A 23,674-nucleotide genomic window follows, 5' to 3' on the forward strand; every position below is an offset into this window, starting at 1 on the left:
AAAATATAGAAGCTCTGTTTGCATGTAAGTATCGAATAATTCAGCCGTAATTAACGTCTCGGCAGATATGTGTGACAGATGAGAAGGTGGTTGTCGTGTCTGGTGTGTAGTGTATTGCTAGGAATAGGCCTGTTAGGATTTGTATGATTAGGCAGTGGCCAAGTAGGGAGCCAAAGTTCCATCATGAAGAGATATTTGACGGGGTGGGGAGATCAATAAATGTGTAATTGAGGGTTTTTATTAGTGGGTGTGTTTTTCGAATGTTGGTCATTGATGTTCTTGTAGTTGAATAACAATGATGATTTTTCATGTCATTGCTCATGGTTGAAGTCCATGTAAGAATAATGATGATATACATTGTTTTTATTATAAGCATTATTTTTGTAATTAGTCTTGTGGGGGTTTCTTCAAAGCCTTCGCCTATTTATGAGGGTTTAGGGTTGATTGTGGGTGGCGGTGTTGGGTATGGGATTGTCTTTAGCTTTGGTGGTTCATTTTTAGGTTTAATAGTATTTTTGATTTATTTGGGGGGAATGTTGGTTGTGTTTGCTTACATGACAGCTATGGCTACTGAGCAATATCCTGAGGTTTGGGTTTCTAACAAAGTTGTGTTAGGAGCATTTCTTTTAGGTTTAGTGGCAGAGTTTTTAGTAGTGTTATATGTTTTAGAGAGTGAGAAGGTGGATATTGTGTTTGAGTTTAATGGGTTGGGGGATTGGATTATTTATGATACAGGAGATTTTTGTTTTTTTTAGTGAGGAAGCTATGGGAATTGCTGCTTTATATAGTTATGGTACTTGATTGGTTATTGTTACAGGTTGGTCATTGTTTATTGGTGTTGTAGTTATTATGGAGATTACTCAGGGTAACTAAATAAGAGTATACCAAGTATACCAAGAGTATATTTGGTATACCAAGAGTATACCAAATAAGGAAAGATAAAAAGTAAAGTTTGATAAGGCCCTGTTGGTTTGAGGTTACTATGGAAGCCTTTAGTTGAATAAAGGCTGTAGTTTTTGGTAAGATGATTTCTATTCAGGTTAGGTCTAGTAAGGAGGTTGCTAGTTTTTGGCTTATTAATAGGTTTAGGTGAGGGGGTAGCCGATGTATAATTGTGGGGAAATATCCTAATAGAGTGGAGAATTTAGTGGAGTTTGATGGGTATACATATTTTAAGTTTTGTGAGTAGATGTTAATTTCGGATGCGAGAATAAAGCCTAAGGTTGTTATTGTGAGAGCTGTTAGTTTTAGGTGCAAGGGTATGGTTATTAAAGGAGTGGTTATTGGAGGAATATCGTTGGACAGAATACATCCGGCAAAGATACTTCCGATTAATAGGCATTTGATAGGGTTAATTAATAGGGGATTATCTTCATTAATGTTTGTGAAGAGAGGGAAGTGAGGTTGTCCTAGTAGTGTAAAGAAGATAATGCAAGTGCTATAAATAGCTGTGAGGGAGGTAGCGGTTAGAGTTAATAATAGGGCTCAGGCGTTGGTATAAGACGAAGTGGTGGCTTCGATGATGAGGTCTTTAGAGTAGAATCCGGTGAGGAATGGTATTCCTGTTAGTGCGAGGCAGCCAATAATAAGGGCAGTTGTGAAGGGAAGGGTTTTGTATAGTCCTCCTATTTTTTGAATGTCTTGTTCATTGTTTAGGTTATGAATGATAGAGCTGGAGCATAAGAATAATATGGCCTTGAAGAAGGCGTGTGTGCAAATGTGTAGAAATGCCAGGTAAGGCTGGTTGAGACCAATTGTTACTATTATTAGGCCCAGTTGGCTGGAGGTGGAGAAAGCAATAATGTTTTTGATATCGTTTTGGGTGAGGGCACAAATGGCTGTGAATAAGGTGGTGAGGGCACCTAGAGAAAGAGTTATTGTTTGAATGAGTTTATTATTTTCTATTAGAGGGTGGAAGCGGATGAGTAGGAAAATACCTGCTACAACTATTGTGCTTGAGTGGAGTAGGGCTGAGACTGGGGTGGGGCCTTCTATTGCTGAAGGGAGTCAGGGGTGAAGTCCAAATTGAGCTGATTTTCCGGCTGCAGCTAGTACGAGTCCTACAAGAGGAAGATTTGAGGAGTTTTGGTTGAGTGTGAAGATTTGTTGTAAATCTCATGCGTTTAGGTTAAATAAAGATCATGCTATTGACATGAGGAATCCGATATCTCCGATGTGATTGTATAAGATTGCTTGAAGGGCAGCTGTATTTGCGTCTGTCCGTCCAAATCATCAGCTGATGAGTAAGAAGGATATAATGCCTACTCCTTCTCATCCAGTGAAGAGTTGAAAGAAATTATTAGCTGTAACGAGGATAAGTATAGTGATAAGGAAGATGAGTAGGTATTTGAAGAATTGGTTGATGTGGGGGTCAGAGTGCATATATCATATTGAGAACTCTATGATAGATCACGTGATGAACAGTGCCACGGGTATAAATATGAGTGAAAAGTAGTCTATTTGAAGCTAAGTGTTAGTTTAAGGGTTTGGATGGTAATTCAGTGTCAGTTTGAAATGAGTGCTTCTTGGTTTGTGTGAAGAAATATTATTGTTGGGATTAGGCTAGTGATGAAGGCAGAAAGGATAACATTTTTTACATAGTGTTGGTACTTGTTGCTCTTGTAGAGGTTTGTGTTGGATATTATGATTGGGGCAGTTAATATTAGTACTGTGAGTAAAGCAGAGGAAATGAATAGGTTTATTACTTTTATTTGGAGTTGCACCAATTTTTTGGTTCCTAAGACCAATGGATAACTGTTATCCTTTAAAAGTTTGCAAAAGCCACATTGTTAGGTGTGGGGGCATGAGTTAGCAGTTCTTGCAATACGTTTTCGGTAGATAAGAAGCTTTGATCTTCTGTTACTAGTTTCACAAACTAGTGTTTTCTTTAAATTATATTTACAGTAAAGGGGGCCTAGGATAATTTTGAGGTTTAGTGATAGAAGTAATAGGGGAATGATGTGTAGGGCTATTAAGGCATGTTCTCATGTGAATGAGGGGGTGAGGTTGTTGATATGGTGAGTGTGTTTGCCGCGTTGTGCTGTGATTAACATATATAGGGAGTAGAGGGCTGTAATTACAATATTTGTTCCTATTAGGATAATAGTGAGGTTTGATCATGAGAAGGCTGATATAACTACGAGTAGTTCTCCGATCAGGTTGATAGTGGGGGGTAGAGCGAGGTTTGTTAGGCTTGCTAGTAGTCATCAGGTCGTTATTAGTAGGAGAAAGATTTGTAGGTCCCGTGCTAGGATTATGGTTCGGCTGTGAATTTGTTCATAGTTCAAGTTTGCTAGACAGAATAGTATAGAGGCTGTGAGGCCATGGGCGATTATTAGAGCGGTAGCTCCTATGTAACTTCAGCGGGGTTGGATAAGGATGGCTGCGATAACGAGTGCTATCTGGCTGACTGAGGAGTATGTGATGAGTGACTTTAGGTCTGTTTGACGTAAGCAGACAGAGCTGGTTATGATTATTCCTCACAAGGAAAGCATGAAGAAAGGGTAGGCCATATGTTCTGTTAAAGGGTTAAGAATTGATGTAATTCGTAGTATGCCGTAGCCTCCAAGTTTTAGTAGTACAGCTACAAGGACTATTGAACCTGTGATAGGGGCTTCTACATGTGCTTTGGGTAGTCAAAGCTGTAGTCCGTAGAGGGGTATTTTTACTAGGAAAGCTATTATACAGGCTAGTCATGAGGATATTGGATCAGGAAGTGGATAGCGGTTGGATTCAGTGTTATAGTAATAGAAAATTTAGAGATCCTGTTGTATTTTGTAGGTATGTTAACGCTACTAATAAGGGAAGGGACCCTATTAGTGTGTAGAATAGGAAGTAGAGTCCTGCATTGAGTCGTTCTGTTTGGTTACCTCAGCGGGTAATAATGATGAGAGTGGGGATTAGTGTGTTTTCAAATATGATGTAGAATAGGATTAGTTCTGTAGCGGTGAATGTTATAATTAGGAGTATTTATAATGTAATCAGTATTGTAATGTAAAGCTTTTTTCAGATAAATGGTTCTTTGAGAAGGTGGGATTGGCTTGCTATTAGTATTAAGGGAAGGAGTCATATTGTTAGGATTAGGAGTGGTGTGGAGAGGGGGTCGGAGAAGAATGTTAGGGAGTAATTGAGGCTGTTGTCGTTGAGTTGATTAAGGAGGTTGGTAGACTATGAGTTGTGGTATTAATTCAGATAGAGTTGTTTTTTGATAATCAGGTTAGAAGTATTAGTATGATAGTAGGAGTGATGAATTTTAGCATTGGAGGAGATTGAGATTTTGTACGTAGTCAGTGCTGTATGTGTTGGAGATTATGACTAGTAGGGCTAGTCCGATGGCTGCTTCACAGGCTGTGAATACCAGGAGAATGATTGGCATCATGCTGGCTAGGGTGAAGTGTGAGTTTAGGATTGTGAGAGCTGCTAGAATGAACAATGATAATATTATACCCTCTAAGCAGAGTAGCGTGGATATTAGGTGGGATTGGTATATTAATAGGCCCGTAAGGGATATGGTGAAGGCTATTAGGATGTTTATATGGATTAGAGAAACTTGGTATTTGTGAGTTTGAATCACAGTCTAATAGGTCGAAATCACTTGTTTTATTTTAAACTAAGTACCATATTTGTCTCATTCTAAGCCCTTTTGGGTTCATTCGTAGGCTAAGCTGGCTGCTAGTAGGGAGATTAAGAATACGGTTATAGTAAGTATTGTTCCTAGGTTATTTGTTTGGGTTGCTCAGGGGAGGGGAAGTAGGAGGGAGATTTCTAAATCAAAGAGAAGAAAGGTAATTGCTACTAGAAAGAATTTTATGGAGAAAGGTAGACGAGCAGATCCTACGGGGTCGAAACCGCATTCATAGGGGCTTGCTTTTTCCGCGTATATGTTTAGTTGAGGGAGTCAAAAAGCGATAAATACGAGTAGTAAGGCTAGCGTTGTATTTGTTAGTAGTGTTAATAGGAGATTTATTGTTCTGTTTCGGGGTGCACCAAAACTGATTGGAAGTCAGTTGTACTTATTAATACTAAAAGGACTATGAGCCTCATCAATAGATAGATACGTAGAGAAATAGTCATACAACGTCTATGAAATGTCAGTATCAAGCAGCAGCTTCGAAACCAAAGTGATGGCTTGATGTGAAGTGGAATTTTATTTGGCGAATAAAACAAATAATGAGGAAAGTGGATCCGATGATGACGTGTAGTCCATGGAAGCCTGTGGCCACAAATAAGGTGGATCCGTAGATTCCGTCTGAGATTGTGAATGGAGCTTCATAGTATTCTGATGCTTGGAGTAGGGTAAAATAAAGGCCGAGCATGATTGTGATGAAAGGGCTTGAAGTATATGTTTGCAGTTCCCTTCTATGAGACTGTGATGGGCTCAAGTGATAGATATGCCAGAGGCTAGTAATACAGAGGTATTAAGGAGTGGGACTTCTAAAGGATTTAGGGGGTGGATGCCCCACAGGAATCAGCTGGTCTTCTACTTCCAAGATCTGGTGCTCTGTCCTCACTATGATTTGTGTCCATGCTTCTATTCCCTATACACTACAGAATCCCCCAATAAAATATGAACTCTTCCAAGATGCTAATATGACAAAATATGTGTTACTCTTGTGTATGCCATTGTTGACAATGCTTTGGTTCTGGTGGTGGGTATTTTGTACATTTCTAATTATAAGAAAATCAAATATTATTATTATTATATAATAATAATAATACTTGTTAATATCCAACTATCCATAACCAAATGTGTATGGATTTTATTAGCACACCCTATATCTTAGACATTTCTCATCTTGAGTCTAATATTCCTTCCTAGTACCGACTTTGTGCATTTAAAAGTTCTATCCTCCATGCGAAAGATGTGATACTTGACAAATCTTTGCGGATGACTCTCACTATTTGTGCTGGATATCTCTTACTCCACTTAATCCATTTTTCACACCTCTCTGTACTTTCCTATCCTGCTCTCTGCCTGCAGAGGCTGACCTGCATGAATTATATCAGTGGTCTCCTGTGCCCACAGGAAGAGGTATCCTACTGGATTTGGCCAGTTGGGATCCCTGGCAGGAAATCAGAGGGAGGGAAGAGAGTGAGGCCAGGATATTTATTCTCCAGGCTTTCCCTCTATGAGGTCATCTTGGGCTGACTCTACTGCTCCTCATAAGGTGCACTTCTCTCCTTCCTGCATCTTCTCCTTCTACTTGTCTCCTCACATCTGGGAGAAGTAACAACTGTTTACCAAAAAAACTTATTTACAAAAGAGACACTTTATTTGTAAACAATTCCTTTGTTCAGTAGTCTTTATCCTAATCTGAGTGAGCCTTTTGTTTCTTATCAGGACCTATTTTTCTATTGACACCTTTAAAGAGTCCAGGTACCTTGAAAGGTTCATGCTCCATGCACCAGCCTCTGTCCTAGCTTATCCTTTCTACGAATAGACCTTTTGTAAAGTGAAAATAAGTAAAATGACCTCAGAAGGAAAACTCAGTCAAAATGAGAAGTATAAAAAGTTAATATGATGTGAATGTTGGGGTGGGAGTGGAGGTGGGCAGAGCTAGAGATAAAAGAAAGGGCACCCTCCTAACAGGAAGTCTTCTGTTTCTCATCTTTGAGTTACTTATAGTGGCATTTGGGTATTTTGAGATACACAGAAAAAACTTCCCCTAGGAATGTCTATTTCTAAAACACACACATATGTACATTAGGAAAATAGCATAGTGCAATGGGAAGGGATCTGGGAATAAATTTTTGATCTACTACTTACTAGTTTTATCGTCTGTTAACTTCTCTGAGGTTTGATAGCCTATAGGAAAAGTGTAGATAATATAGCCATAGACCTTTAATAAATGATGGGTATTCCTATTTGTCTTTGGGGTTTAATTATATTCTAGGTATGTAGAAATATAATTTTCTAAGTAAAATTTTTTTGGGGGGCGGAACCTTATTTTTGTATCATACATAAGAGGAAATATAGATCATTGTTTACCCTGAAAATTAAATTCTTCCCCAAATATTCACCAGTCAAAGCCAGACTATCCACAGTTGAGAGAATCTCAGTTGATTCATGTTTACCATGTTTACCATGTTACCATGTTTCTCAGTTTACCATGATAGAACCTTTTGGAATAAGGGTTCTGGGATTGATGACACCACTTTGTATCCTTAAATGAATCTCTAAGGAAAAAGTTTATTAAGTAACTGTTGCATTTTTGTGAGGACTTATGTTAGGTTCTTCATATATAAAAAATAAGTAAACCAATGTCCTTGCCTTCAAGGATACCTCAGCTTGGTTAGGGAGAAGGATAAGGGCTGATCTATCAAGGTCATAGGTCATATCATATTATCCTTTGTCTCCCCAGTGTTAATATACCTCCCAGTCCATTGTGAGTATGTAGCATAAAAGCTTGTTGAATCTGAATAAATTGATAGCCAGCAATGCCAGGCATGGGAAGCAGAGACACCGAGTACATTAGCTATTCAAAGAAGAGAGAGCTTTTTGTGGCCTTAAAATTTCATGGAGGTGGAGAAAATTGCTCTGGGTCTTGATAAGTGTGTAGATTTGGGTAGATTTAGAGGGGCACAGACACCACTTTGGGGGACTAATTATTTACTTAGTATAGATTTATAGAAACCAAATTACCAAGTAAAGTGGTATGAATTTTAATAAGAAATTATTTAGACACAAATTTACATAGTCTTGACTTTAAAAGGACTCCATTTATATATACCTTCCAGAAGAGTGTGTTGATTTTTTTATCACAACCAGCAATATGTGAAAGTGCTATTTCACCATAACTGTATTAGCATAGTGTGTTATATTTGAAAAATATTTATTTGCTTTGTGATAGATGACACCATATCTCAATTAATAATGCATTAGTGAAAATTTTAATTAATTGAGCAAGCACAGGGTGGAATAAAGATGCTGTGATTGCACCAGGTTAAGAGGAGCAAGAGGAATTGAGGCACAGGAACGGGGTGAGAGTGAGAACCATGACTGAATGTAAGCCTTGTTAGGTTGGCTCTCCATGGTGTAGTCAGCAGGGGATCAATAGGCTGTGGGAAGTGAGCAAAGTACAATATGCAGGAATTGTGATGGGAAGGGCGTGTACAGCAGGAATAGCTATGGTGAATGGAAACACATCTGTCATCCAGAGGGAAGGCTGCCAGATGGGAACCTTGGAGGTGGGGCAATTATGAGTGAGGAAAAGGTGTGACGTTGGCTTGAGTCTGCAGGTAGGGATCGGTGCAAGCAAGGAGGATAGGAACTGGGAGGTTGGGGGTCAAATGCATTAGCAGTACTTTTTTGATGTATCTGAGGATGAGGTCCAGGATTGTGGGGTAACTGGGCATCTCTTACCATCAATAAATAGCAGGAGTGCTCAAAGAAATGTCCTAGGATATTGGGGGAGAAGGGGAACATTGGGAGAAAGTGGAATATTGGATAGAGGAAGTGTGGCTTCAAGAAAGAGATTTTCAGGGCAGGTTAATACTGGGATCAGCTTGTATAGGTATCAGGAGCCAGTAGAGCCTATTAGTTATAGTAGGGTTGGCTCTTCCATTAGTCAGTCATTTGATGTGGGCAAGGCCCTTTAAACTTTGGGTGTCTCAGTTCCCTCACTTGCCAAGTACATCTTTTAAAAATGAGTTTAAATGAGATGTTACATTTCACATGAGCAGAATGGTGTCTGGCACATAGTAAGTGCTCCTAAGTGTCAGTCACTTTTGTTGGCTGTAGTGTTGTATTGCTGAGGTCGGAGGTGGTGTGTTTCCTGGTTGCTATTTTGTATGTTGTTGGAGGAAAGGTGTTTGTGTGTTGTTATATCAGGGATCTGAGGGATGGAACTGAGGGGAAGGCTGAAGGCCAGTATTTTCAGGAAGGGTATATGGGACTGGCCTCTAATTCCTTCCAACAACTGTAGCATTGAAATTGCTAAGTGGCGTCTTGGGTGTGCGGCTGTTCTGAGAAGCTCTGGTTCTTTATGTCTCAGTGTAGAAAGAATTCAGCTAGAGGCAAAGTGACAGATAAGAAGTGATTTATTAGAATAGGATGCTTGTGAGCCTTACAAGTGGGCAGGCGAGAGGGTGCCACACCAGAGAACCTAGTGGACTACAGTTTTATAATCAAAGGAAAAGTGGGGAGGGGGAGAAGACCACATTCTTCCTCATTCTTGAGTAGACGTCGAGCTTCCATCATCAGTTCCTCCTCCATGTCCGATGAGGAAGTTTTCTTATCTCTGCATGGTCAAGACGGCACTGTCATGGTGCAATGGAAATGAGCAAAAAAATGGTAACATATTTTGGTAACAAAATATGGTAAATCATCTCAGCTGTCAATATAATGTCACCCTTTCCTATAATTTTGCTTTTAGTGTGTGCAGAGGAGTGTGTCCTAGGAATCATTAACTTACTGACCTCACTGGGCAGGATGTGGGTCTCATTTTACCATTGTTTTATTGTTTTGGGGCATGTCTCATGCTTCTGTTGCATGGTTTTGTTGCAAAGAAAGCCTGCTTTCTTGAATGATCATTAACTTACAGGGGTCTCCCATACTCTTTTATTTACTTACAACCCCTTAGTGGAATTAACTATTTAATCACCTACTTTGTCCCTTTCCCGTATCCCTATCAGAATGCTCCAGGGGATGTTGGAAGAATCCTTCAGTGCCCTTTATGGGCATGTCATCCAATTAGCATCCTCCTAGATCTCCTCAGTCTTTGGACTTCAGAGTCCTTTTATATACAAAGTCACACTCAGAAAAGGAGCAAGGCAGGAATTGGGGTAAATAGTCAACCTTTGTTGCAGAGTTTCTTTCTCATTGGAAGGAGAGGAAAAGTCTGGACTGACTTTTTGACTTAGCCCCAAATATGCCTCTTCCTTGTAGGCAGCTGGGGACACCAGTCTGACTACTGCCTATCATGAAACCCAGGGGTCCCTAAGTGCACATTTGCAGTCTTGGCTTAATCTTGGTTTTCTGCTTCTTTATGTGGGGGTGTATATGGGTGTCATCTGTTTTGATGGGCTTTGTTCCATAAGGTGAGCTTATGAGCTTTGCAAAAATAGCCTCTGTTTTTAGCACCCTTTAGCTCCTTAGTTTGTCATTCTTGTTTACCTGTTTAGACTGTGATCTTTATTTTCTTTTTGGTGTGGCCTGACAAGTTTTAGCCCAGAGTTTATAGCTTCTACCACGTGTATTATTATTCTACACTTGTCTAAAGCCACAGCAGTGTGAGAGGCCTATTTCTCACAATGATTTGAATACTAGTTGAAAAGCTTCTACCCTTTGTGTTCCCAGAAACCTAAGGGCCCAAACAACCTGAGTGCAGACTTAAGGTATGTGTTTCAGTTGGGGGATTGGAAGAGAGCTTCCCAACTTTGAGTTCTGGATAAAAGGCCCTTCCATCTTAGATGAAACTAAGGTGAAGAATACATCAAACCATTATTTGGCCATAACAACCTTGGTCACAAATTAGTTTAGAAAATTCATTCTTTTGTAGGCTTTTTTAGTAGGACAGGTCACTTCTGACAGAGGGACAGGAACTAGGAAAGGTCCAAGGCCTACCTAGGAAGGTATATCACCACAAATGGGGCTCTGGAGAACTGAAGAAAGTGTCTGCAACACACTTTGTGTTTGCTTCTGTTGATAGTGGTGGTGGTGGAAAGAAGTGGCTTGTAAAAGGGAAAAGGAGATTGGAAAAATCACAGGTCCTTGCTGACAATCTCGATCTTACAGTACAATCTTGGGTCATTCAAGGGCATCAGCCAATCAAGGTAAGAGGTCTTATCACACTTCACCTGATTGGGAAGAAACTCGGTGAGAAAGGGGCAGAGCTGAGATTTCCAGAAAGTGTTTTTTTTTCCATTACCAGCCCATCTGAGGGGATGGGGTTCCAGTACAAAAGAGTAACTTAGGGCATACAAGATAATACAATGAATCTTCCTTTCACAGAACAAAAATTATTCCCCCCCCATGTTTCCATTACTAAGTGAGCTGCCTCCTGTGTTGGTTTATAAATTGTTAGCTACTTTGTGGGTTCAGTGGGGCTAGGGGTGGGGTAAAAACTTATCTTCCAGTGTAGAGGCATAAAGCATTGCATATCCAAAGAAGAGGAAAAAAAGAGATATAATTGCTTTTTATATATCTACTCCAACTAGACTAAGCTACTCAGAGTCCTCAGAGCATACTTTATACACCTCTGATTCCTAACCTTTCTTTCCCAGTATTTTTCTCTCCGGTTCAATCTCACAAATCCAGTTTACATTTGGCCTTCTTTACCTTTGCTTCCTATACACATACAAATGGATGTTCCTTCAGCTCTAATTATCTGTTTCTGAGTAGGATGTTCTAATTTGTTGATTTCCTTCTTGAAATGTGATGTTCAAATTTAAAGACAGTACATCAGATGTGATCAAATAAATGTTAACTAAAAATAAAACAACAATTATTTCCCAGGTTCTATTGGTGTCATTGAAGATGGCAGCCACAACCCACTAAGATTCTTTGTCTCCTAAAACTTCTGGGCCTTTTCTCCTTAGTTGCTGCTGGGCCATATTCGTACCACAGGTACTTTGTGCAGTTGGCTGTTTAGACCTAAGTGTAGGAATTTACATTCATCTTTGTAAAAATGACATCTTGTAAGATTCAGCTCATCACTCTAGCCTATTAAGATCTATTTGAAACTGAATTATAGGAGATTAAGTTTCTTTTCCGCCTAACATCATCCATATGGTTGATGCACGAGGCCAGGATCTCATAAAAATATTGAAAAAGACATAACAGAAGAAACCCTCAAGTTCAGGGGACCCTGTGCTAAAGCTGATAGGAGCCCGAGAACCGCCAAGTTCCAGCCTGCTCCAAACATTAGCTTCCAGTGCCTCCTCCCTGCCTGAGTCCTCTGCTCTCCATTCCGACCCTCTTTGCTGTCCTTTTCTGACCCTGTGCTCATGTAAAGGGTTGGAATAACTCTTTTCTAAGCTGTACCTTCCCTTTGTGAATGGCCACATGACTCAAGCCCATATTAATGTCTCCCATTTCTGGACCACTCCTTTTGGCCCTGGGTATATACTTCTCATTAATAAAATAATTATTACACTGACATGAATTGATATTGCTTGAGCCCTTAATATGTATCTGACCCTATACTGAGTGTATTGTATAAATTATCTGATTTATCTTCATAGTACTGCTCTGTGCTGGTTGTCCTGTTTTATAAATGAAGAATTCGAGGCTTAGAGAGTTTAAGTCACCCATTCAAGCTCATCTGGATATATCAAGGCTTGAAAACAGGTCTTTCTGAACTTCACAACCTTTTGGGTTGTAAAGACTTTGAGGGTGGAGACTGGTTTTATTTATTTATTTTAACGTCTTTATTGGAGTATAATTGTTTTACAATGTTGTGTTAGTTTCTGCTGTATAACAAAGTGAATCAGCTATACATATACATATATCTCCATATCTCCTCCCTCTTGCGTGTCCCTCCCACCCTCCCTATACCACCTCTCTAGGTGGTCAAAAAGCACCGAGCTGATCTCCCTGTGCTATGTGGTTGCTTCCTACTAGCTATCTATTTTACATTTGGTAGTGTATATATGACCATGCCACTCATTCACTTTGTCCCAGCTTACCCTTCTTCCTCCCCATGTCCTCAAGTCCATTCTCTACAGCTTCATCTTTATTCCTGTCCTGCCCCTAGGTTCTTCAGAACCAGTTTTCTTTTATTTTCTTAGATTCCATGTATATGTGTTAGCGTACGTATATATTCTTCTCCTTCTGACTTACTTCACTCTGTATGACAGATTCTAGGTCCATACACCTCACTACAGATAACTCAGTTTCATTTCTTTTTATGGTTGATTAATATTCCATTGTATATATGTGCCACATCTTCTTTAACCATTCATCTGTCGATGGACACTTAGGTTGCTTCCACGTCCTGGCTATTATAAATAGAACTGCAATGAACATTGTGGTACATGATTCTTTTTGAATTATGGTTTTCTCAGGGTATACGCCCAATAGTGGGATTGCTGGGTCATATGGTTGTTCTATTTTTAGTTTTTTAAGGAACCTCCATACTGTTCTCCATAGTGGCTGTATCAATTTATATTCCCACCAGCAATGCAAGAGGGTTCCCTTTTCTCCAAACCCCTCCAGCATTTATTGTTTATAGATTTTTTGATGATGGCCATTCTGACTGGTGTGAGGTGATACCATATTGTAGTTTTGATTTGCATTTCTCTAATGATTAGTGATGTTGAGCATCCTTTCATGGGTTTGTTGGCAATCTGTATATCTTCATTGGAGAAATGTCTATTTAGATCTTCTGCTTATTTTTGGGTTGGGTTGTTTGTTTTTGTGATATTGAGCTGCATGAGCAGCTTGTATATTTTGGAGATTAATCCTTTGCCAGTTGCTTCATTTGCAAATATTTTCTCTCATTCTGAGGGTTGTCTTTTCATCTTGTTTATGGCTTCCTTTGCTGTGCAAAAGCTTTTAAATTTCATTAGGTCCCATTTGTTCATTTTTATTTCAATTACTCTAGGAGGTGGGTCAAAAAGGATCTTGCTGTGATTTATGTCATAGAGTGTTCTGCCTATGTTTTCCTCTAAGTGATTTATAGTATCTAGCCTTACATTTAGGTGTTTAATGCATTCTGAGTTTTTTTTTGTGTATGGTGTTAGGGAGTGTTCTAATTTCATTCTTTTCCATGTAGCTGTCCAGTTTTCCCAGCACTACTTATTGAAGAGGCTGTCTTTTCTCCATTGTATATTCTTGTCTCCTTTATCAAAAATAAGGTGACCATAGGTGCATGGGTTTATCTCTGGGCTTTCTATCCTGTTCCATTGATCTATATTTCTGTTTTTGTGATGATACCATAGTGTCTTGATTGCTGTAGCTTTGTAGTATAGTCTGAAGTCAGGGAGCCTGATTCCTCCAGCTCTGGTTTTCTTTCTCAAGATGGTCTTGGCTATTCAGGGTCTTTTGTGTTTCCATACATATTGTGGGATCTTTTGTTCTAGCTCTGTGAAAAATGCCAGTGGTAGTTTGATAAGTATTGCACTGAATCTGTAGATTGTTTTTGGTAGTATAATCATATTCACAATGTTGATTCTTCCAATCCAAGAACATGGTATATCTCTCCATCTGTTTGTATCATCTTTAATTTCTTTCATCAGTGTCTTGTAGTTTTCTGCATACAGGTCTTTTGTCTCCTTAGGTAGGTTTATTCCTAGGTATTTTATTCTTTAGTTGCAATGGTAAATAGGAATATTTCCTTAATTTCTCTTTCAGATTTTTCATCATTAGGGTATAGGAATGCCAGAGATTTCTGTGCATTAATTTTATATCCTGCTACTTTACCACATTCACTGATTAGCTCTAGTAGTGTTCTGGTAGCATCTTTAGGATTCCCTATGTAGTATCTTGTCATCTGCAAACAGTGACAGCTTTACTTCTTCTTTTCCAATTTGAATTCCTTTTATTTCTTTTTCTTCTCTGATTGCTCTGGCTAAAACTTCCAAAACTATGTTCAATAGTGGTGAGATGGGCAACCTTGTCTCGTTCCTGATCTTAGTGGAAATGGTTTCAGGTTTTCACCATTGAGAATGATGTTGGCTCTGGATTTGTCATATATGACCTTTATTATGTTGAGGTAAGTTCCCTCTATGCCTACTTTCTGGAGGGTTTTTTTCATAATTGGGTGTCGAATTTTGTTAGAAGCTTTTTCTGCATCTATTGAGATGATCATATGGTTTTTATCCTTCAATTTGTTTACATGGTGTATCACAATGTTTTGTGTATATTGAAGAATCCTTGCATTCCTGGGACAAACCACACTTGACCATGGTGTATGATTCATGTGCTGTTGGATTCTGTTTGTTAGTATTTTCTTGAAGATTTTTCATGTGCTGTTGGATTCTGTTTGTTAGTATTTTCTTGAAGATTTTTGCTGTTGGATTCTGTTTGTGCTTTTCATGTGCTGTTGGATTCTGTTTGTTAGTATTTTCTTGAAGATTTTTGCATCTATGTTCATCAGTGATATCAGTCTGTATTATTCTTTTTTTGTGGCACTTTTTTTCTGGTTTTGGTGTCATGGTGATGGTGGCCTTGTAGAATGAGTTTGGGAGTGTCCCTCTCTCTGCTATATTTTGGAAGATTTTGAGAACTATAGGTGTTAGCTCTTCTCTAAATGTTTGATAGAATTTGCCTGTGAAGCCATCTTGTCCTGGGCTTTTGTTTGTTGGAAGATTTTTAATCAGAGTTTCAATTTCAGTGATTGTGATTTGTCTGTCTATATTTTCTATTTCTTCCTGGGTCAGTACTGGAATGTTGTGCTTTTCTAAGCATTTGTCCATTTCTTCCAGATTGTCCATTTTATTGGCATAGAGTTACTTGTAGTAATCTCTCATGATCCTATGTATTTCTGCAGTGTCAGTTGTTACTTCTCCTTTTTCATTTCTAATTCTGTTGACTTGAGTCTTCTCCCCTTTTTCTGGCTAAATGTTTATCAATTTTGTTTATCTCCTCAAAGAACCAGCTTTTAGTTTTATTGCTCTTTGCTACCGTTTCCTTCTTTTCTTTCTCATTTATTTCTGATCTGATCTCTATGATTTCTTTCCTTCTGCTAATGTTGTGGGTTTTCTTGGTTGTTGTTGTTGTTGTTCTTTCTCTAATTGCTTTAGGTATAAGGTTAGGTTGTTTATTTGAGATTTTTCTTGTTTCTTGAAGTAGGATTATATTGCTATAAACTTCCCTCTTAGAGGTCCTTTTGCTGCATCCCATAAGTTTTGGGTCATCATGTTTTCATTGTTTCATTGTTTCTAGGTATTTTTTGATTTCCTCTTTGATTTCTTCAGTGACCTCTTGGTTATTTAGTAGTGTATTGTTTAGCCTCTATGTGTTTGTAATTTTTACAGGTTTTGTTTTCCTGTAATTGATATTTAATCTCATAGTGTTGTGGTTGGAAAAGATACTTGATATGATTTCAATTTTCTTAAATTTACCAAGGTTTGATTTGTGACCCAAGATATGATCTATCCTGGAGAATGTTCCCTGAGCATTTGAGAAGAAAGTGTATCCTGTTGTTTTTGGATGGGATGTCCTATAAATATCAATTAAGCTCATTTTGCTTAATGTATCATTTAAAGCTTGTGTTTCCTTATTTATTTTAATTTTGGATGATCTGTCCATTGGTGAAAGTGGGGTGTTACAATCCCCTACTCTTATTGTGTTACTGTTGATTTCTCCTTCTATGGCTGTTAGCCTTTGCCTTATGTTTTCAGATGTTCCTATGTTGGGTGCATAAATATTTACCATTGTTATATCTTCTTCTTGGATTGATCCTTCGATCATTATGTAGTGTTCTTCTTTGTCTCTGTAATAGTCTTTATCTTAAAGTCTATTTTGTCTGATATGAGAATTGCTACTCCAGCTTTCTTTTGATTTCCATTTGCATGGAATATCTTTTTCCATCCCCTCACTTTCAGTATGTGTCTGTAGATCTGAAGTGGGCCTCTTGTAGACAGCATATATAAAGGTCATTTTTTGTATCCATTCAGCCAGTCTATGTCTTTTGGTTGGAGCATTTACTTAATTTACATTTAAGTTAATTATCGATATGTATGTTCCTATTACCATTTTCTTAATTGTTTTTTGTTTGTTATTGTAGGTCTTTTCCTTCTCTTGTGTTTACTGCCTAGAGAAGTTCCTTTAGCATTTGTTGTAGAGCTGGTTTGGTTGTGCTGCATTCTCTTAGCTTTTGCTTCTCTGAAAAGGTTTTAATTTCTCCGTCACATCTGAATGAGATCCTTGTGCTGAGTAGAGTAATCTTGGTTGTAGCTTTTTCCCTTTCACCACTTTAAGTATGTCCTGCCACTCCCTTATGTATGTCCTGCCACTCCCTTGGTTTTCAGAATTTCTGATGAAAGATCAGCTGTTAACCTTATGGAGATTCCAGTGTGTGTTATTTTTTGCTTTTCCCTTGCTGCTTTTAATATTTTTTCTTTGTGTTTAATTTTTGATAGTTTTATTAGTATGTGCCTCGTCGTGCTTCTCCTTGGATTTAACCTTTATGTGACTCTCTGTGTTTCCTGGATTTGATTGACTATTTCCTTTTCCATGTTAGGGAAGTTTTCAATTATAGTCTTTTCAAATATTTTCTCAGACCCTTTCTTTTTCTCTTCTTCTTCTGGGACCCATATAATTTGAAAGTTGGTGCATTTACTGTCATCCCAGAAGTCTCTGTGACTGTCCTCAATTCTTTTCATTCCTTTTTCCTTATTCTGCTCTGCGGTAGTTATTTCCACTATTGTATCTTCCAGGTCACTTATCCGTTCTTCTGCCTCGGATATTCTGCTATTGATTCTATCTAGAGAATTTTAAATTTCATTTATTATGTTGTTCATCGTTGTTTGTTTGCTCCTTAGTTCTTCTAGGTCTTTGTTAAACTTTTCTTGTAGTTTCTCCATTCTATTTCCAAGATTTTGGATCATCTTTACTACCATTTCTCAGAATTCTTTTTCAGTTAGACTGCCTATTTACTCTTCAGTTGTTTGTTCTGGTCATTTTTCCCTTGTTCCTTCATCTGCTGCATATTTCTCTGTCTTCTCATTTTGTTTAACTTACTGTATTTTGTATCTCCATTTTTCAGGCTGCAGGTTTGTAGTTACCATTGTTTTTGGTGTCTGCCCCAGTGGGTGAGGTTGGTTCAGTGAGTTGAGTAGGCTTCCTGGTGGAGGGGACTTGTGCCTGTGCTCTGGTGGGTGAAGCTGGATCTTGTCTTTCTAGTGGGCAGGCCTGTGTCTTGTGGTGTGTTTTGGGATGTCTGTGAACTTAGTATTATTTTAGGCATCCTCTCTGCTAATGTGTGATATTGTGTTCCTGTTTGCTAGTTGTTTGGTATTGGGCATGCAGCATTGGAACTTGCTGGCCATTTGGTGGAGCTGGGTCTTAGCACTGAGATGGAGATCTCTCAGCGAGCTTTCACCAAATGATAGTAGGTGGGGCCAGGAAGTCTGTAGTTGTCCAGTGATTTGAACTCAGCTCTCCCACCTTAGATGCTCAGGCCTGACACCTGGCTGGAGCACAAAGACCCTGTCAGCCACACGGTTTCTCGTTTTGTTAGATAAAGTCTTCAAGCCTGCTTGTAGGTTTTGACATCTCTCCATTGGTGGAAGGGAGTTCTCATTCAGATATGTGCTGTTCCTGGTGCATGGTGGCCAGGTGACTGAGCTCCTGAATGTCCTCAGTGAGGCAGGGGTGCCGTGGGTGGCTTCCCTGCTTTCCTCCACCAAGAACCTGCCCCTGAGTGGCTGCATGCTCTTCCCCGAAGCCCATGCAACCCACCCATGTGGACCACACCTGTCTCTGCACCCCTGTGGATGAAAGCGAGGGCTCAGAGAGGTGGAAGAGGAGGGAGGAAAGAGCCCACTTCAAAACTTTGAAAATGGAGTAGTCCTGGAGACTGGCTTTATATTTCTCTGTCTTCCTACCTAACAGAGATACCTCACAGTGTACTGACATGAGCATACTGTGGTGCTTAATATATATGTGTCGAATTAAAGAGTAGATTAATTAATGAAATAGGTGTTGTACAACATTCTTTTTCTTTCTGATACTATGTAAACATCTGGAGACATTTTTCAAGGTAAGAGAGATGATAATATATACGTGTCTGGAATACTACTTGTATTAATATGCTAGGGCTACGATAAAGTACCACAAACTGGGTGGCTTAAACAACAGAAATTTATTTTCTCATGATTCTGGAGGCTAGAATTCCGAAATCCAAGTGTTCGTTGTGTTGATTTTCTCTTAGGTCTCTCTCCTTGGTTTGTAGATGGCCATCTTCATCCTGTGTCTTCACATGGTCTTCCCTTTGTGTGTGTCTATGTCCTAATCTCCTCTTCTTATAAGAACTGCAGCCATATTGGATTAGGTCCCACCCAATGACCTCATTTAATTTTAATCACCTCTTTAACAACCCTATGTGCAAACATTGTCACATTCTGAGGTTCTGGGTATTAGGACTTCAACATATATATTTTGGGGAGATGCAATTGAGCCCATTACACTGGAAAGTAGACTCCAATGAACATCATGAAGTTTCCAGAATGTATATCTTTCTTGGAATCTTTCACTGAGTTAGTGCTAATACATTTGTTATAGACTAGGGGAAAAAAAATCAATCTTCCCTTTAAGCATAGTTTTCTCAGCAGTTTGATATTTCCTTTTAATTAAGTCAAAGGTATTTTTGATATTTGGGGGTCTTTGTTCCTTTTCTAAAAGAAAAATCAATGAAGTTATAGGGTGAAATAGGGTGAATAGTCTATTGAATGAGAAGAATCTAATTAAAAGTCTATTTTTTTCATGCATTTTGCCTCCCTCATTTGGCTCTCTCTGCATATTTTACTTAAAAAACATTTAAAGTTAACATTTGACATAGCTGACATCTAAGATGCTGAAAACTGATCTTAGGATACGGTGTGCCTAGATTCTTATTGTTACTCTATTATCACTGCCAGGTTGAACCTTATTTCTTCTTAATTTGTCATTTGCCTATGTCACTCATATATTCAGGGCCTGTCAAGGTTTTGTGATTTTAAGGGTGCCTGGGAAAATGACAGCTGCTATCCTACTCTTAAACTGCAATCTTTTAGCTTAACTTTGATTCCAGTTAAAGCACAAATTCCCTGGGAGGGTTATGCTAAGTTGTTTACAGTTTAACCTGACTGAAACCTCTAATTAGGGGAAGGAAATAGAACAGCATGAGAATCACCAAAAATGGGAAAGGGGGAGCCAAAAAGGAAAGCTCGGGGTACAACAAACTCACCTACATTATAATATTGACCAGAGTCAGCTTTTCCTTAGGGATGTTTAGGAAAAGTCTGTAATTTAAGAACTGTCGTGTTCCTTTCTGATGGGGAATGATGGCTCCTTGAATTAATTAACTATTGCTTGTATCAAATTACTAAAAACTTAGGGACTAAAAAGAATGCCCATTCATTATTTCAGAGTTCTGTAGCTCAGCAGTTGAGGAGCTCTTGACTGGGTTCTCTGCTTATGGTCTTATGAGGTGCTAAAGTCAAGGTGTTGGCTGGGCTGGGTTCTTGTCTGGAGGCCCAGGGAAGGATCCACTTCCAAGTTCCATCAGATTGTTTGTAAAATCATCTCCTTGCAGTTGTAGTCCTGAAGTTCCTGTTTCTTTGCTGGCTGTCAGCTGGAGTTTACCCTCATTTCTTAGAGACCATTCACATCACTCTCATGGCTCTGTCCTTCTTCAAATCGGTAATGGTCATAGAGTCCTTCTCACATCTGGAATCTCTCTGATTTTCCCTCTGCCTTCCTTTTCACTAAGCAGTTGGAGACAGCTTTATGCTTTCAAAGGCTAATGTGATCAGATTAGTACTATCCAGATTTTTTTTATTTTTTAAGGTCAACTAGGGACTTTAATTACAATTATAAAATATTTTCACAGCAGTGCCAAGATTAGTTTGATTGAATAATATCAGGACAGAAATTTTCTTGGTGGAGGGGATCTTTAGAATTTTTCCTATCACACTCCTCTTAAACACTTCTTGGCCCAGCAAACAACATCCTAACCTCCGCCTTGTGCCTGCGTTCCCCAAGAAAATAGAGGGTTAATCTTAGGGGTTTCATAAGCTCTAGAATCTAGTTAATTGCCCTTCTCATTATTTCTTCACAGCTCACTTTGTGAATAATCTGTTCATAGACCACTTAATTTTCCCTTTTAAGACAGTTACAGAGCACTTTGAATTTTTTAGTGCCTCAGGACCATCCTGTTGACCAGGATTGGTCCGGTGCATGGAAGGAGCTGGAGTTGCTTCATGGTATATTTGGAAGCCTCCTTTGCATCTCTCTGACTTGCATCTAGGACTGTCCAGCCCCTCCCCAGAGAATTTCTGACAAATGGCAATTCAGACTTTTTTCTTGAGTTTCCCGCTTCACACTATTCTGTAAAGGAAGCCTTCCCACTCCTGTCAGCTGCAGCCATTACAATATTCTTAAACTGAACCCAAATCTGCTTCCCACTGGTCTCAGTTCTGGCCCTATATAGGATAGACCATTCTGACAGCTCTTTTTTGGTCTCATTCTATTTTCTGTTTTTCTATTTTCCCTTTGCTGGGAAGCAGCATATGTCTCAGTCAGCTGAGATTCAGACCCTGACCTCTCTCTCAAACAAAAATAAATACTGTCCTCCTTAGACTTTTTCCTCCTTCACACCTGCCCTTGACATTCTTTTAATGCATATTTCAGATGGTGGGCTGCACGGGCTTTGTGTTCTAAAACGTGACAAGTGATGCAGATCACAAATACCTGGAAACCTGCTCGGTGTACCGGGGAGAGTGTATTCTGCTGAGCTGGATGGGTTTTCTGCTCATCTATTGGAACTGGAGGATGCTGTGGTTTGAGGGGAGGCTGTGAGGAGTATACCTGGGAGTGTGTCCAGGGTGGGCCTTAATCAGAAGTATTGTGGGATAGCAGAAAACCAGAGATCTTTATCATGAAGAAGCACATACTTCCATTTTTGTGTAGAATGACGTGAATGGTTAACAGTGAACCAGAGGATGAAGTGACCTGAGAAATTTCAGTGCTCACCTGCATTACAAACAGGCCTTGAAGTGTATGCATACATAGCATTTTGTGTACTCTAACCTTATTGTACTTGGCATTCAGGACAGCAGGGCAGGGCAAATACGTCATTCAAGGATATGCCATGTGCAAGCAGCTGTCAGCTGCTGCCACTCTGAGCTTTGAGATGTGAGTAAAACTGTTTTAACACCCCATTGAACATCCTGTGGGAAATTCAATGTCCACCCCAAGATTTCTGTGCATTTCTGGGAGTTTCCTTCTCATGGGCACTTCTGAATCAGAGCACCTGTCTCCCCAACCCTCAGTCTCCTTCAATCTCATTTTCTTGTTCCGTTCCTTCTGCTCTATGTTTATCCACCTCTAGAACTCAGCATTTCCCCTTGCTTTTCTCCTAAACCAGTCACACAAAGCATTTACAAATGTCACGGAGTTTATGGAAGCATAGAGGAGGAGAGAAGGTGATTTGTAGTAACATAAATAATTTAAATTGATATATTAAATATCCCTATTATTAAAAGTCCTTTGATTACCCTTGTCATTGAGATTTTCTGACTGGTCACTTTCACGTGGAGCCAAACTTTTGCAATATTTATTTGCCTTTCTCTCTTCCCTTCCCATCCCACCACCCCCCTCTTCAAGTTCCACTGTTTCTGTTCCTTTCTCATATAAAACTATTTAGCTGTCATTTTGACCCACTGTCATCTTCTGAATCATGGTCTCACCTACTATACTCAAAGGGACTTTCCTAAGCACAGTTCTGGCACTCTATAGGATGAACCTAAAATAGATAATTCCTTTATGGGGAACTCTTTAAATAAATCTATTGTCATCCATTACACTAAATTCCTAAAAGGAATTTATTGTAAAATTATGTGGCTACCAGTGTTGCAGTTGTTGATATATTAGTCTCTTCCTAGACTAGGAGCTCTTTTAAGGCTGAGATCTTTTGTGTCATTTCCATGTCATTATCTGTGCATGTGTAGCTCCCCAGCACAAAAGAGATGCTCAGAATATATCAAAACTGTCTTGGCCAATGTTCTCCTTCTGGATCTTCATGGTGGTTATGTGTGTGTGTTCACTTTGCGATGATTAACTGAGTTGAGCACTTACCATTTGTTCAGTCTTCTGTGTATGTGTTATATTTCAAAAAATATGCTTTGTAAGTAGCAGCTTGCACAAGATGACACAGTGATTAAGTGACAGGCTATGGTCTGGTACTCCCAGCGAGGAGCGTCCTCCTCAAACTGAGCTGCTTCTCCAAAGGCTATGGTGGGTTGACTGCCTTCTCCAGGGACGTGGGGCTCTGTGTCGAACAAATGAAGTTAATGTTGCTTACACCTCTCCTCTCTGTGCACTCATGTCATCTCTTCAGAGCCCCAGAATCAGGTATATTCTTTTCTACCAGAAACTTTGTTCACATCCAATTCTCTTTCAGTGAGTAGTATTCATTTGATTCCTTCTCTCAAGAGCATTTGTTTTTGGTGGGGGGTTTACTCAATCCCACATTATGGCAGGATGGGCTTGGATTCTCTGGTTAGGGTTATCAGGGGTTGGAGGAGAGGATGCCATTTCCAGAGGCTGCTGTCTGCCCCAGCTAAGACAGAGGTTCTCAACCTTGGTTGCACTTGAATCACCCAGGCAGCTTTAGAAAATACTGGGCCCTGAGCCCTAACTCCCCCCCCCCACTAGAGACCCCATTGTAATTGGTCTGGGCATACAGATTTTAAATCTCCCTAGGGGATGCTAATGTATGTCCAGCCACTGATTATGTTGGCACAATGTTGGCAGCCACTGATTCTAATTTAATCTCTTGGCAGGACCTGCTAAATGCCTCAGTTAGAAATGGGGAGCAAGATCCTGAGATGTAGCATCTGATTTTTAGCTCTACCTGGGACAGTCTTCCTGTGGAGCCTGCTAGAGAATCAGAGTCTTACTGTATCATGTAATAATTAGTCTCCACATCTGATTGAATCCCCACCTATGGTCCAAATTAGGCTGAGTAGCTTATAGGAGAGAAGGCTTCTTAAGATGTACAAATTGTTTCTCTCTCTGTTTCTTTTG

At 39.4% G+C, this 23,674-nt stretch overlaps 1 pseudogene; it reads right to left on the reverse strand.

Annotated features, from left to right (window-relative positions):
* Positions 1 to 822: 822 nt before the first annotated feature.
* Positions 823 to 23,674, reverse strand: part of LOC132531918 (NADH-ubiquinone oxidoreductase chain 5-like) — a 45,043-nt pseudogene continuing 22,191 nt past the window's right edge.

This window comes from Lagenorhynchus albirostris, chromosome 13, assembly GCF_949774975.1.
Source record: "Lagenorhynchus albirostris chromosome 13, mLagAlb1.1, whole genome shotgun sequence".
Lineage (NCBI taxonomy): Eukaryota > Metazoa > Chordata > Mammalia > Artiodactyla > Delphinidae > Lagenorhynchus > Lagenorhynchus albirostris.